The sequence below is a fragment of the Leptosomus discolor genome, chromosome 18 (genome assembly GCF_034619465.1).
Source record: "Leptosomus discolor isolate bLepDis1 chromosome 18, bLepDis1.hap2, whole genome shotgun sequence".
Lineage (NCBI taxonomy): Eukaryota > Metazoa > Chordata > Aves > Leptosomiformes > Leptosomidae > Leptosomus > Leptosomus discolor.
Window position 1 is genome coordinate 6463793 of NC_141408.1, and position 13596 is coordinate 6477388.

General features: G+C 40.6%; 1 protein-coding gene across 4 annotated transcripts in view; it reads left to right on the top strand.

Moving 5' to 3' along the window:
* Positions 1-13596, top strand: part of AUTS2 (activator of transcription and developmental regulator AUTS2) — a 785815-nt gene that overhangs the window by 482483 nt on the left and 289736 nt on the right. The gene's annotated exons all lie outside the window — the stretch shown is intronic.

Consider the following 13596-nt stretch of genomic DNA (forward strand, 5'->3'; position numbering starts at 1 on the left):
TTAGTGTGATAGCTGGAGCAACCAGGGAATGAAAAGGAGTCAAGTCCTCAAGTCACATTAGCACGCTTGTTGAGGCCTTTAAACAATCATTGCCATCAAAGTACTCCATAATAACTGTAAAAAAGCTAATCACAGGTGGCAGTGGGCGTGAAATGCGTGGCTCTGTGCTCAATCCTTAGGATAATGGGGGTATTCGTGGGATTTCTAGAAGGACTCCTTTGTGCGGCTAGTCATGTGCCTGCTGAGCTGAAAGGACTATTTTGCTCAATTTGTCTAAAAGCACTGGCTTATATGATAGCTGCAGGGGTTTAGCTACTCAGGTTGTTTTAACCCTTCCCACGCAGATAGATATTGGTGCAATTCCAGGGCCTTGTCTGCACTGGGCTATGTCTCCAGTTTAAGGAAGTGGAGTGCGTTACCAGTCAAGAATCAAGAGTGCAAAGACCATCAGCCTTGTTGAAAAGGATCGGTGACTTTGGTTCTGCCTCTTTATGGGTGCTCAGCTTGAGACAGTTGTTTTTCCCTACCTGGCAGCAATGAGAAGTCAGAACTTTGTGAAACGGCTCGGGCAGTAAAGCTGAGGCTCTCAGTCACTGGTGAGATACAATTCTTGAAGCTAGGAGTAAAGCCTATTTGAGGCTCAGTTTGGGGACAGAGTCCCAAGGTATACCAAGCTTTTCTTATGGTCTCTTTCATTGCAAAAAAAGATCTTGGTGATTTCTAAAGAACCATCCCAAAACATGGAAGTGTTACTTGCTGCGTGAAACCTGCACAATCTAGAAATACTTTCCTTCCTCACTAGAAATATTTCAAAGAATGCCTAAAAAAAAAAAAAAAAAAATCTGTTACCGTAAGAGACTCTGAAAAGAGGGAAATGTATTATGACATTAGAAATCCTTTGCTTTGAAATGGAAGTAAACATTAGTTTTGTAAGTGCAGAAAAAAGTTGACTGCCATAATAACATTTATTTAAATTTCTGTCCATACCTAGAGGTGAAGCTGAGAGCAGTACTGTTTTCTTCTAACAAGCGTAATGCTAATGATTGGGTGTTAATTAATATTGCTATTAAGACACAGTGTAGAGGTTTTAACCTGATGGTTCATGTCCCTACCTTCAGTCTCAGAACTCAGGATACAAAAAGAAACTGGAAGTTCAATCCTTCATGTTGCCTTGTGTGTAGCACCTTTTAACAGTTACGAGCAGTCAGCCTCCACGACGTTAAAGCAGACTCTAGTCAAGAGCTTTCCAGTTTCAGGTAAGGCTAAACCAAGCCAAAACCTGTAAAGAAACTACACCCAAGATGTTCCATCATAGCGATCCAAGGGACGAAATCAAGTTGCCGTCATGTTTTGAATGATAATTATTGCATCAGCAGGTGAAGAAGCTACTCTTTCAAGTGGGAGTGACAATAGTGGTTTAGCCAGTGCAAGTGTAACAGAGGTCTGAAGTTCTCATCTAATGCAAGAAATACTTTTTGAGATTATATATCAGGATTTACATGCAGGAGTTCTTGTTTCCTTTCCACGGTTGGCCGTTGCTTTGCTCTACTGTTGGAAAGACTTCCCGTTTCCCTTTTTTTCCCGTTTCCCTTTTTTTCCCCTTCCCCTTTTTTTCACTTTCCCCTTTTTTTCCCTTTCCCCTTTTTTTCCCTTTCCCCTTTTTTTCCCTTTCCCCTTTTTTTCCCTTTTCCCTTTTTTTCCCCTTTTCCCTTTTTTTCCCATTTTTTTTCATCCTTTGCCTGCCCTGTGCTCTTAACAGCAGGGAATGGCTCTTGCTCTGCATTTGTGGAGTACCTAACACAATAAGGCCTCAATCACAGTCTGCAAAGATACGTTAAAACCAAGCTATGCTAATATATGAAGTACCGGGCATTAGCCTGAAACAGCAGTGTAATCTACAGAAAATAGAATGTAAGTATCTCCATGGCTTTCTTGATTCCGGTTGCCCACTAATTCTTAAGGTGAGGGACTAGAGTCAAAGCTACTAAAGTAAAGAAGTTCATGATGTTCATAGCAACTTGTGCTGAAACTGGTTGTGGCTGGGAGGATGTACAAAGCTAGTGAGAGAATTGGAATGAGCCATTTCTGTCTATTTCTCTTTCTCATACACACACACAAATCATTTAAATGTGTTTGCTGACACCCCGAGTCAGCTGCAGCTGAGGTGGTTTCTTTTGCTCTCATCAATTTTTCTTTGTCTCCTTCTGACTCTATGACCATTAATGTAGCCATCATTGAAGCAGAGATCCAAATCCTTAATTTCTGGTTTAGATAACAGGAGAATTTTCTATCCACCCCACATCACCCTGCTCCAAATAATCGCAGTGTCTGGAATGGAAAAATTCCAACTGCAATTTTGAACCTATGTCACCTGCAAAGCACCGCAGTTGTTTTAGTGTACTTGCGTTACAAGGAGTAAATTGTGGAATATTTCAGTATGTATAACCTAAGATTTTTCAAAACTGCCTAGGGAAGCACCTAGTTCTTGCTAACATTAAGTTGAGCCGTTCTTTGGCAGTGCTCCATTGAACAATTTCAGGATTTTGCTGCTCCCTGCACTGATTTGGAGTGTAAAATCTGGTTCAAAACACTTGGCATTGCTGCATACTGTTTGCATGGTGTTGGAAGCAAAGCAATAAAGACGACAGGTGAAATTCTCCCTTTGCTGTTAATTGGCAAAGCTTTCATTGATTTCCACAAAGCCAAGAGCGAGCTCACTAGCTGTAAATTTATGGTAAAGTCAGGAACATTTCGTAACAAATTCTCACCACGTTTGCTTCCCTAGAGGATGGTATCAGTGTCCATCTATTTTGGACACCCATCAAGATACTTTGTAGGTAAAATCCTTTTCCTTTTCTTCTGTTGCTTGTGCAATTTGATCTTGCACCTTACAGACATTACCTTTTGAAGGTAGCGCACGCTACTTCATTCACTGATGCAGTCTTTGAAGAGTTAAGCTCTGCAGTCACTCAGAAGGTGGACTTCTGCTTTTCCTCAAGTCTCTATTCATCTCCAGGAACTGAATTTTTCATGCAGTAATTAAAATTTGTAGGTCAAACCTCCCATGGCACCGTTTTCTGCTAATATGGGAGAGCAACGGTCGGATTCGCTTACGCTGCTCTTCGCCGCACTGAGATTTAAAGGATGAAGGGTGACATTTTCCCCCATTTTGTAAATTAATGCCATTGATCTGCCTAACAAGAACAAAGTTAGGCTTCAAAATACCAAATGATAAAGAGATTAAGACTTTAAATGGCTTTCCAAAGGCAACCTCTATTGTAAGATTCCAAGCAGAGTATTGAACTTTCAATTAGAATTTCTAATGGGCTATTGACTTAAATGGATAAAATGTTGCAAGTGATAGCTTTCAAGATGACAAAAATTGCTTGGTACATTCTGGAATATTACTTTGTGAAACAAACACTGTTCTGGAGGCTGAGTAGTAATAACCCAGGCCCCGGGCAATATTGTTCTGTGTCTCTGTGCAGCAGTTTTTCAAAATTGAACTAATGCATTTCGAAACATTTTCTCTTTTCACGTTTTGTAAATCTTTGGGAGTGAGGTACTTTAACTTTCATGAAAGAATCTTAAATCTCTAGTGATGTAGCTATGATTGCACTCTTTATGAAATACAATCCATCTACTCAAACACTGTATTTTCATATGTTCTTTCATCTAGGGCACAAACAACATGCCCACCTCATGTGGTTTTTCCTGACTGCGCTCCAGAACGTATCTATTCTGCAGTGCATGTACTACAAATAACATCTGAAACTCTCCCAAATCATCCTGGCACTTTACAGTGAATTGACTTGAAGTCTTGTTATGAAACACTAGCTCTAGTACATTTTTCAAAGAATATTTTTTCAGAGACTAGCCAGCCCTTTCCAGGATAAAGGGTTAATATTATGCTTATGTTACAGTGCATTAAAAACTCTAATTAAAACAGCATTACATTCCCATCTGCCAATCTCCAGTAATCTTCTTTAATTGCAGTAATTAAACTATATTTACATGTTCAGAATACTTGTAATTTAGCAAATTGCACTCTCTGCTCTACATTTAATCAAACAACCAGTTCCAGTATATTTAGTGTGGAAAGAAGTAATTTCAATGTTTTGATTACTATAGCAGATTTGACAGAGTAAGTGCCCCTCTAGTAGAGGCTTTGAAAGGGAAGGCAAACATGAAATATAGTCCTGTTCTGATTGTCATGTGAATGCCTAATTACATGTTAGAGGATTAACTATTAAAGGGTACACACTGTTTCGCTTGATTTTTTTTTAGGCACAGCTGACACAACAGATAATAAAGGTTGCCTGTTTTGGGCTGTTCGGTGGAATATGTAAGCTTTTTGTTATTATTATTATAAGTCTTATAAACAAGTATTAAATCCTCTGAGTTAGTAAGGTCTTAATGTCCCATGTCTTGTCTTTAAAGACACAGGTAAATTGTTCTGAAGCTTATGTTCACAGCGCACTGTTGACAGGTGTTTTCACAGGTCCTTCCCTTCCCCTAACCTTTCTCATCTCCTCTTGTTTTGGCAGGGAGGATTGTTACTCTTAGAATGGCAGCTTCCAGGTAGATCTGTCAAATGCTCGTTTATATTTTGTATAATAGATAGGCAACTCCTCCATGTAATATTAATGCCATATCTGTGCCCTGGGAGTGAGTGACACTGAAGTGGTCTCTTCCTCATCCACATCTGTGCAAAGACACACATCATGGTCACGTGCAAGTGGGTGGGTAGGTGGGTGGATTGGCAACAACTTCACAAAAGGAAGCTTCTCTTTTACTGTACATTTATTCCTATGATCTGTGGTCTATAGTGAACTTTAAAAGGTGGTTCCAGTACCTACCACCTAGTCTTCCCCAGATAAATTGTACAAAGCGGAAGAAAATCCTTCTGATCTGTCAGTACCAGACACGCTGGATTGGCAGGACCAAACTGTGCCAGCAGGGTCCGTGGAAGGCTGGTAGCACTGCCTCTGCCAGAAGCCCATCAGCTCCACGTGTCAGAAGCCCACGTCCACAGTCATATCCATGCACATGGGAGTTAAGTCCCCGGGCACCTTTGGTACGTTCTATTGCGTGTTCTGATGGCAAGTTGTGGTCGTTTACAAATGTGAAATGTCGTAACGTTGACATCGGCGGGGAATAAGCGTCATCTTGAGGTTTGAACATAGGCTGTTAAGGGCAGCAGTCCCTGCAGGCTGGACAGATGTAGGCATTTGTAACTATTCGATTCCTTGCTGACATAGACAGGGTGTAGTGAGTATTGGCAGAGGTAACAGAAGTGGTACAAGTGAGCGATATATACTCCTAAATAGGTGCTCTTGGAATATACGGCGTGTGAAGTAAATTGGTTGTGTATACAAAGGTGCAATCAGGGAGGTCCTCTTCAGTGGTCTACCTACAAATACTTTGCTTCTGTTCCAAAGGCACTCTGAAAAGCCATTCAAAATCCCTAGCTTTAACTAATTCTCCTTATTAAACTGTGCTTCTACCAATTTCCTCCTTCCCTGTGACCTGAACTCAGGCACACTTAACCATAACTGATACTGCGATTTCTTACATCATTCTGACTTCGTTCATTTCAAAAAAGTGAATCCTTCACCTGCATTTCACTCCTGTGAAGGAAAATCGGGTCATTTCCAGGCATTTCCACTGAGTCTGGGTCATTGTGTTCACTCCTTTATGTATTTCAGGCTGCCAACAATGAAAGCTCCGAATTGAACCCTTTCATTTGAATCTGTCTCTCCGTATAATCCCACTGTATTTCTTTGCTCTCAGTTTCCATCCAAACCCCCTGTTTTCTGGTTTAGAATTAGAATTATGTGTGTTTTAATGAAGCCAGTTAATGAAGAGGAACATTTGCTGTATTTCTCTGTTTGTGCAGTTATATGTATTTCTAATCATAATATTTTTAGCTTAATAGAGTAGTAGATGATCAAAAAATTTGTAAATAGGCCTTTTGAGCCGTATTTTAAAAAAATCAAGATTATAAAGCTTGAAGTTTTTCTAAAAAAAACTTTGGCCTTACTATGGATGATGTAAAGCAATTAGCCTGTTTCTACTAGTTTCTGATAATTTACACCTGATTTACGTGAGTGTGGCTGAACTAAGAATGGGACCAACGATGTTCAGTTCCCATATAGCCTCTATCATAAATTTCAAATAGATCAGAGACTTGCGATATTTGGGATTTCTCATTACACTCCGTAGTGTTCCACAGTTAGGATTTCGAGATGGGTCTTCTTAAGCCTATTAAAAATCAGAATCATGCTGGTCACACGTTTAAATAGATTCAGTTTAGTAGCTTCAGGGGGAAATGGATATGGGGGAGGATGAATAAAATAAAAATCCCATATAGAAACATATCTGATTTTTCAAAGTTGATTTCTTTTGGGGGGTTTTGGTGTTCGTTGGTTTGGGTTTTTTTCTTTTTCAAAAAAATGGAAGTTCTGGCATTTCAATTTGCACTAATTTCACACATCATCTTACAGAGTGCAGGGTTTGGTCCCCTGCCAGGCTGTCTGAAAATCGTCTTTTGAAAAGCACAGTTTATGTGCTGAATGAATGCTGCATCACATAGATATTTCCTAATATCTTTCATTAAACTTCCAAATGGACACTAAGTATGTAAATACAGCAAAACTCAAAGGCTGGCTTTGAATTTATATTTTCTAGGAAAGCTTTTAACATTACTAGCCTAACAATATTGTGCTATGCCTGGGCTGCCATTTTCAAGGAGTAACTTAATGAGTTTATTGTATAATGAAGGACTCTGATTTATTAGCTTTTCATTATGCTCAATTCCGTCAGCTTCCTGCTAAATACTGTAACCCTTGGCAGAGATGTTAGTCTTTATCAGGTGGTATCATTGCTTTTTAATAAACTCTCCTCCCACATTGATATTATTACATGTGAAATCCCTTATCCTGCATTATTCCCAAGGGGAGGAAGAAGTATATTTATTGAAAAGGCTGCACTGAAGCACTGCATAGAATGCATTAGCAGTTTTGTATTACCCATTCCCACTAACTCAGGTTGAGTGGGCAGATTTGGAGGCTGCAGGTAGGTCCTTTGACTTGCTCCCCTCCACTGGCAGAGGATTTAGCCCATCCTATTGATACTTCAGTCACCTAGAGAAGCCATCGGGGCACAGCTGTTTTAAAACAGTGGCACTTGCAGGTATTAGCAAATATTTCTTTAGCAGGTATTTAATGATCAACTCTATTACAAGAATTAACATGATGATGGCACACAGAGAGGGGGGGAGGAAGGAGGGTAAAGTAATATTTTACAACCTGAAAAATTAAGCACTGAGATAGTTAAGGCCCAGCCCTCATTAGCTGAATGGTAGATTTTTCTAATTAGTTCTTTCTAGTGTAATTAGCATGGATGAGTCTAATCATCTCATGTGAAACCAAATCTAATGCTTGGGAAGGAATGTCCTTGGCCTCTCTTTCAGACTGATTCCAAGGATTTTGTGTGTTTCTGCTGAGATATTCCTTAAAGAAACAGCAACCTGCCTGCCTTCCTAATGAAGGTGGGCTGGCAGGAATGAGAAGGCATGGACCTCCTCTTGCACTTTCATGTAAGCATAAATACTGCCATGAAAATGTGCAGTCTTCATGGTGCAAGTAAATCAGCTGTAACAAGGCCTAAATCATCAATCAAATTTTGGATCTACAGAAGTGAGTGAGTGAACATTGAACTTAAAATACCCATTTTTCTGAGCTCTGTGTTTCCCTGTAGGGATTTCTTTTTAGAAATGAACACAGAAAGGGAGATGGAAAATAGAACGTCATTTGCTTCTTGTGTAGCTCATCTTGCTGTGAAACCCTAACAATCAGAATTACACTTGTCTTGTTGTAAGCAATTTCACACAAGGTAAAAAAATATTGAGTCTTGTTGAAAATAGTTTTGTTTATAGATTACTATCAACCTTCACAGTAGAATTAATCTAATGTAAAATGTTGAGTTTACCCTCTTTTTTTAAAATCTTTTTCTTTTTTGAGAAGTACTGATGTGAAGGACAGGCAGGAATCTTGCTTGGCCCCATTTTGGCCTAATGTGTTTTATGCTGATTGGATTTTACCAGTAATAATAATTTCATTCTAAATTTAAAAATGTTTGGAAGGTTGAAGAAGTACAAGAATGTGCTTCATGGCATAGCAAAGCGCGTCCATCTCTTCCGGAAGCTGTACTGACAGCACGAAGGCGGTTTCCTGTGCAGGGGCACAAGGGGAAAAGTGAAGGGCAGGACAGGGAGTGCCAAGGAATCCAGTTGTGTTTTAACTGGGAGCTGCTGCATAGCTCTCTGGTCCCTTCTTCCCTGTGTGCAGGAGTGTATTTAGCTAAGGTGCTCATTGCAGTAATTATGATTAAGTCTCAACCAGTGTCATGTTGGACCCACCACTTCCCTCTCTGCAATGAAGCTATTGTTTTTGCAGTGAAGGAGACATTTTGGTGACTTGTGTGGGTAAGCAGAACTCAATGCGTAGGTATTTCATCTGAACTGTAAGCTGACCTGTGCTGCTGGTATGTCCAGATTCCTTTATGTCTTTTCTGCATGATCTACTCTTTTCCTGACAAGACTTTGCAGTTTAACAACCCTCATTTCTTACGTACTTGAAAGTCTGTATCTGAAAAACTAAAAGGTAAATAGAATGATTAAAGATATCTCTTTTTAAAAATTCTTTATTCAAATCCTGGCAGTGGGGGTTTGCTTTTGCCAGTGGGTTTACTGAAAATATTGTAGCCTGCTACTGCATTCATCTGCTAATGAGCTCCAGTAGTTTGTTTAGGAGTAAAAGGCAGAGCAGTATTACCAGTGTGGCTGTGGCAGAGATGTCTTCCCCTGAGCCCTGGGAGGAGGGTTACAGCCCTGAGCCTTTTTTCCCCACCAGCAGTTGAACGCAGGTAAGCAGAGAGGGAGAAAAGATGCAGGTGAATGCCTCTCACTCATTCTGTGGCCTCAGGGTGTATCTGTGTGATGTGCTTTTCAGCTGGGAAGAAAAAGTTAGGTACACAATATATAGCGATTCCTAACCATTTTAAGGAAAATGAAAATACTGCCTTGTTTCTGCGTTTAGTCCTCAGTGAACGCCTCATTGGATGTCCCTTGTATTGGAAGATTCTTCTCTTCCTGAAGCCATCTGGCTTTCTAGATCTTTAGTGGTTTCAGGGCAGGGGATTTAGGGCCATCCTTATGGAAGCAGACATAGTTCTCCACAAAATTTATTGAAATTGCACTAAAAAAAAAGAGAAGGTGGCTTAGGGGATGACATTCTCGAGCCAGGGAAGAAGGGAGGCACAATTTATGACTTTACAAAAGTTGCAGGATTTTACAGGTTCAAGAATGAAGAGTTTGGTTTAAGTCCATTGCTGTTAAAGCCGAGGAATGGTGTAAAATTGTGGCACTCATAACCTGGTGTAGACCAGGCTTCTTTGAGCACCCAGCTGGCCAGCTTGGAAGTGTTGGGATCTGGCTCTGAGAGGAGATTACAGTCCAGGCTGTTTTAGCCGAGGGGCTGGTGGCTGTTTTGAAAGCAGCAAATAGCACAGAGATTGAGCCGTGGAAGACTCATGGGATTTGTGGCATGGCAGAAGAGCAGTGGGAGAGAATTGAAATGTAGTTAGTGATATTTTTGTATGGAAAAGAGGAAATGAGATGTAAACAGTGTTAGTGTAATACAATTTTCATGTGAGATTAAAAGGAAAGCCGGGATTTGAGAGATTTGGAAATTGCAGTTACAGGATAAGTGATATTTGAAAGGATCCTACTTTATTTGATTACATTTGAGTTCAAATGTCATTACAGAGATGCATTATTTACAAGTTTTTCAGGGCTTTTGTTTATGCATCCCGAGCTGTGTTTATATCAAATCTGTGCAGTGAAGCTGGGCTGGTAGGGGTTGCTGTTTGGGAGGGAGGCTCCCGAGGACAACCTGCGTGCTGCCCGAAGGCAGGGTGCCTGTTCAGCCTGCGGCAGCCCTCCCTGCGGGCCGGCGTGTGGTCGGTGCTAAGGGAGCTGTGCTCTTGGTTGCCGTGGGTTTGGATGAGGTGTTAGGAGTCCACTGCTGGTAGTTCCACAAAAAACTGGATCTGCTCTTAAATTCTGTTCTCTGGCTAGGAATTCGTTTGGGTAATGCTACATCCTGACCTTTCAGTGGCAGTGAGGTTTAGGACTTACTGCTGCTCCTTCAGGTTTTTTGGTTTTCTACTGTCTGTATTTTTCCCTCACTGTGGTGAAAGCCCTGTGGTGGGAGCTGTTTGATGCACATTAATGTGGTCAAACCCTATGTCCTGCCTTGGTTCACGTTGGCCTGGCTTCTCTGTCCTAAGCAGTACTATGATGATTCCTGTGACACAACGAGCCTTTTTTCACCAAAATTTTTGCAACTGAGGCAGTGCATTGAGTAACATTTTTAAAGCAATTTGAGTGGAAGATGCTTGATAACTTTAAAAGCCTCTAGTGATTTATATGTGAATCTCTCAGTACTAATGTTGTCTCTGGTTCACAGGTTATGCCAGTTCGCTGTTTTCATTTTGCTTCCAAGGGCCTCACTATGTGACACATGAATCATCATTAATAATAGAGAGGCTTGTTTGGTAAATCCCTTATGAGGAAGTTTACTACTCTTATGACATCATGCCAGATCCCCCCTGACAGCGCTGGCATTTTCTCCAAGTGCACAAGTCTATTCCCATGTCCTAGCCCCAGTCATGGGAGATGTTATACCAGCATCTGGCACTAATATCTGTTGTTGACATTTTGGGAATGAGAACATGAGCTATTAGCAAAGATGTTTGCTTGTACCTAATTAATGTTCAATTGTATACCCCTTCCTTTATCAGCACTGCAGCAGCAAACCAGACTTGGCATTATCTTTCACCAGCTAGCTTTAAAACTTAATTATTTCCCGACTCAGTGTTAAAGGCTGTGCAGTAAGACTTGCTACCTTAATATAGATTTAATAAAGTTACCAAGCATCAGAGTGACTTGATGGCTCTTTAGCTGAAGTGACTGTATTTATATATCAATAGAGCAAAATTTGGAGTGTGCCTTTTTGTTATGCTTTGGCAGGGCACCATGGAAATAAATGGAAGGGTGAATGGCTCTTTCAAGAATGGGCTTGGAGAAACATAGGCAATTTTGATTCATTCAGTCAAATTGCAGCATCGTGCAAAAGCACTCAAAACCTTTTTCCAATATTGCAAGGAAGCATCATAGCGATGCTGATCAGGTACTTGAGTGAGTGGCTTCAGCTGGGTGAGATACAGATACCGGATCACGGACATATCACTAGCGAGAGCATTTTAGCCCTCAGCTTTACCTGAGGCAAGCTATGCCTCTGTGTTTGGGAGGGGGAGAGGGAGAAGATACACAGAATCAAAAATCGTTATTGCTAAGAGCACTAGGCGACAAATACCGTATGTCTTTGGCTAAAGTCTGTCTGTCAGTGACATGACTACAGAGGGGTGCACAGCGTACAGAGAATTATATTTGAGTCTTGACAGAGCAATGAAGCAGGTAAATGACATGTTCTAATATTTTCATTAAAACTTATTTTTTGTGTGTGATCTTTGCATCTATGTTTTGAAATCTAAGATGAATTCAAAAGATTTGAATGCACATTGAGTTACCCTGAGGAATAATGGCTACAGAGGCTGTCTTCTTTGGAGAACCTAATGATATACCTGCTAAAATGATTTTAAGTAGGCTCAGCTTGGTTTGCATTGAAATTGTGCGTTAGCCCTCTCCTCTTTGCCATTCAGTACGAAGTTCAGCCTGTGAGTAATATGCACTTAAATCATTCAGAGAGCAAAGGTATGCTGCTGACCTCATTACTAAAGATGATGTCCTGGTGTACTGGTTTTTTGGCTGACCATTTTGAAGTAATCTTTGTGTGTTTGAATTTTTTAGCACCATGAAAATTAGAGACGGGTTGGGAGAGGTGGCTGTTTGTGGATACTTTAATAGCACTGACTTAAACCCAGACAGCAGCAGCTCTGCTGACTGTTGGTTTTGCAAACAAAAACTCTTAGACTTGTGGTTGTAATGGGAAGGATTCATGATAGATGTCCAGATTTATTTTACTTAAAACCCAGACATCATTAAACCTGAATTTCAAGTGTGAAGGACTAGCATGCTACATCACCGCACTTTTTTATTTTTTATCTGGGCCACATTTTTTAGGAGGAACTAGAATTTTGGATGAGTTCAGGTCTAACTAGGCAACTTAGCAAAGACTAGATTTTCAAAAGAATTTATCAGGTTGGTGGCTGAAATTCTTTCACAAATCAGCCCCTGGTAGCACAGCAGGGACTGCTGAGTACTTACCACTTTGGAGAAACATTTTCTAATGTAAGAAATGTTGAATCTTTTATCAAAAATTATGCTTTTTTCTTTTTTATTGTTTTTTGAAGGGGATGTCTAACTCATCGAATTATGTATAAGGGGAAGAAAAAAGGCTTAAACACATTGCGTTCTGTGATTTATCTTTGATGCAACTGTTGCAGGAAATCTTTTCTTACCAGAGGCTTCCTCGAAAGGTTCATTCATCATCCGGTATTTTAAACTGGACAATAAGCAGGTTAGCAGCAACTTGTGTCCTTTTTTCTTTAAAACTTACCTATGTCCTTTCTATATCCACCTGAACAAGTGTTGAAAAAGCAGAACCCTTGAGAGGTGGTAATATAATGATAGCAAATCCTACATAGACTGGTAACCTCCAATTTCTGTTTCCTGTGGGTCAATTACCTTAAAGCCTAGTTTTGTGCAGAAAGCACAGCGCTGGACCTGTGAGCCTCCGTTTTTGCTTCTGCTGAGTAGGGGTGACTTTGCTCGCTCAGCTTCCTTGGGTGTATTTCCCTATGGAAATACTAAGGTTCTGCTGTGACGGCCTGAATGTAAGACAAGTTTTCTCCACCTCAAAAACCAGCATATGAACAAAATACACTCAGCTACAAATTTACAGACTGCATGAAGTCCTACCAATACCAGAGGCTAAAGCTACCTAAGGCAGGTACAGTCACATAAATGTCTGCTGAGTGTTTAAGGCATTATGTTGATACTTCCTTGGTATCCCTGCTTCACCAAAGCATCCAGGACACCTTAGCCACATGCTTACTTCCATCCAAATGCAAGGCCAGATTTAGGTAGGTGTGGCTCATGCAGCCTGAGCCAGCATCTTGATCAAGGCAGTGTGGCATTTGGTACCAGAGTCCAGCAGACAGACCACAAATGAACTAGGAAGGTGGTTAGGAGGAAGTCACCTACGGTGGGTTTGTGCTTACTTTCGGAGCTTGTGAAATCAGGTGTAGGACTGGGGAGGAGAAAAGTAGGCTGGGGGGGTTCTGCATGTGTTGGGCTGTGGGGCATCTGGGGACATGTGTGGTATTGGAGAACTTCTCAGGTACCATTTGATTGATCGGTTTTCATTTTTGGGAAGTATATTTTTGGCTTTTATTCTTTAAAAAGTGGGAGTGACCTGTGATTAGAAGCTGCCTTAAACTGAGTCACTGCAAAATGTATTTTTATTATTGAAACTGCAATACAACGTTTTCACTTCTTACACGTTCTAT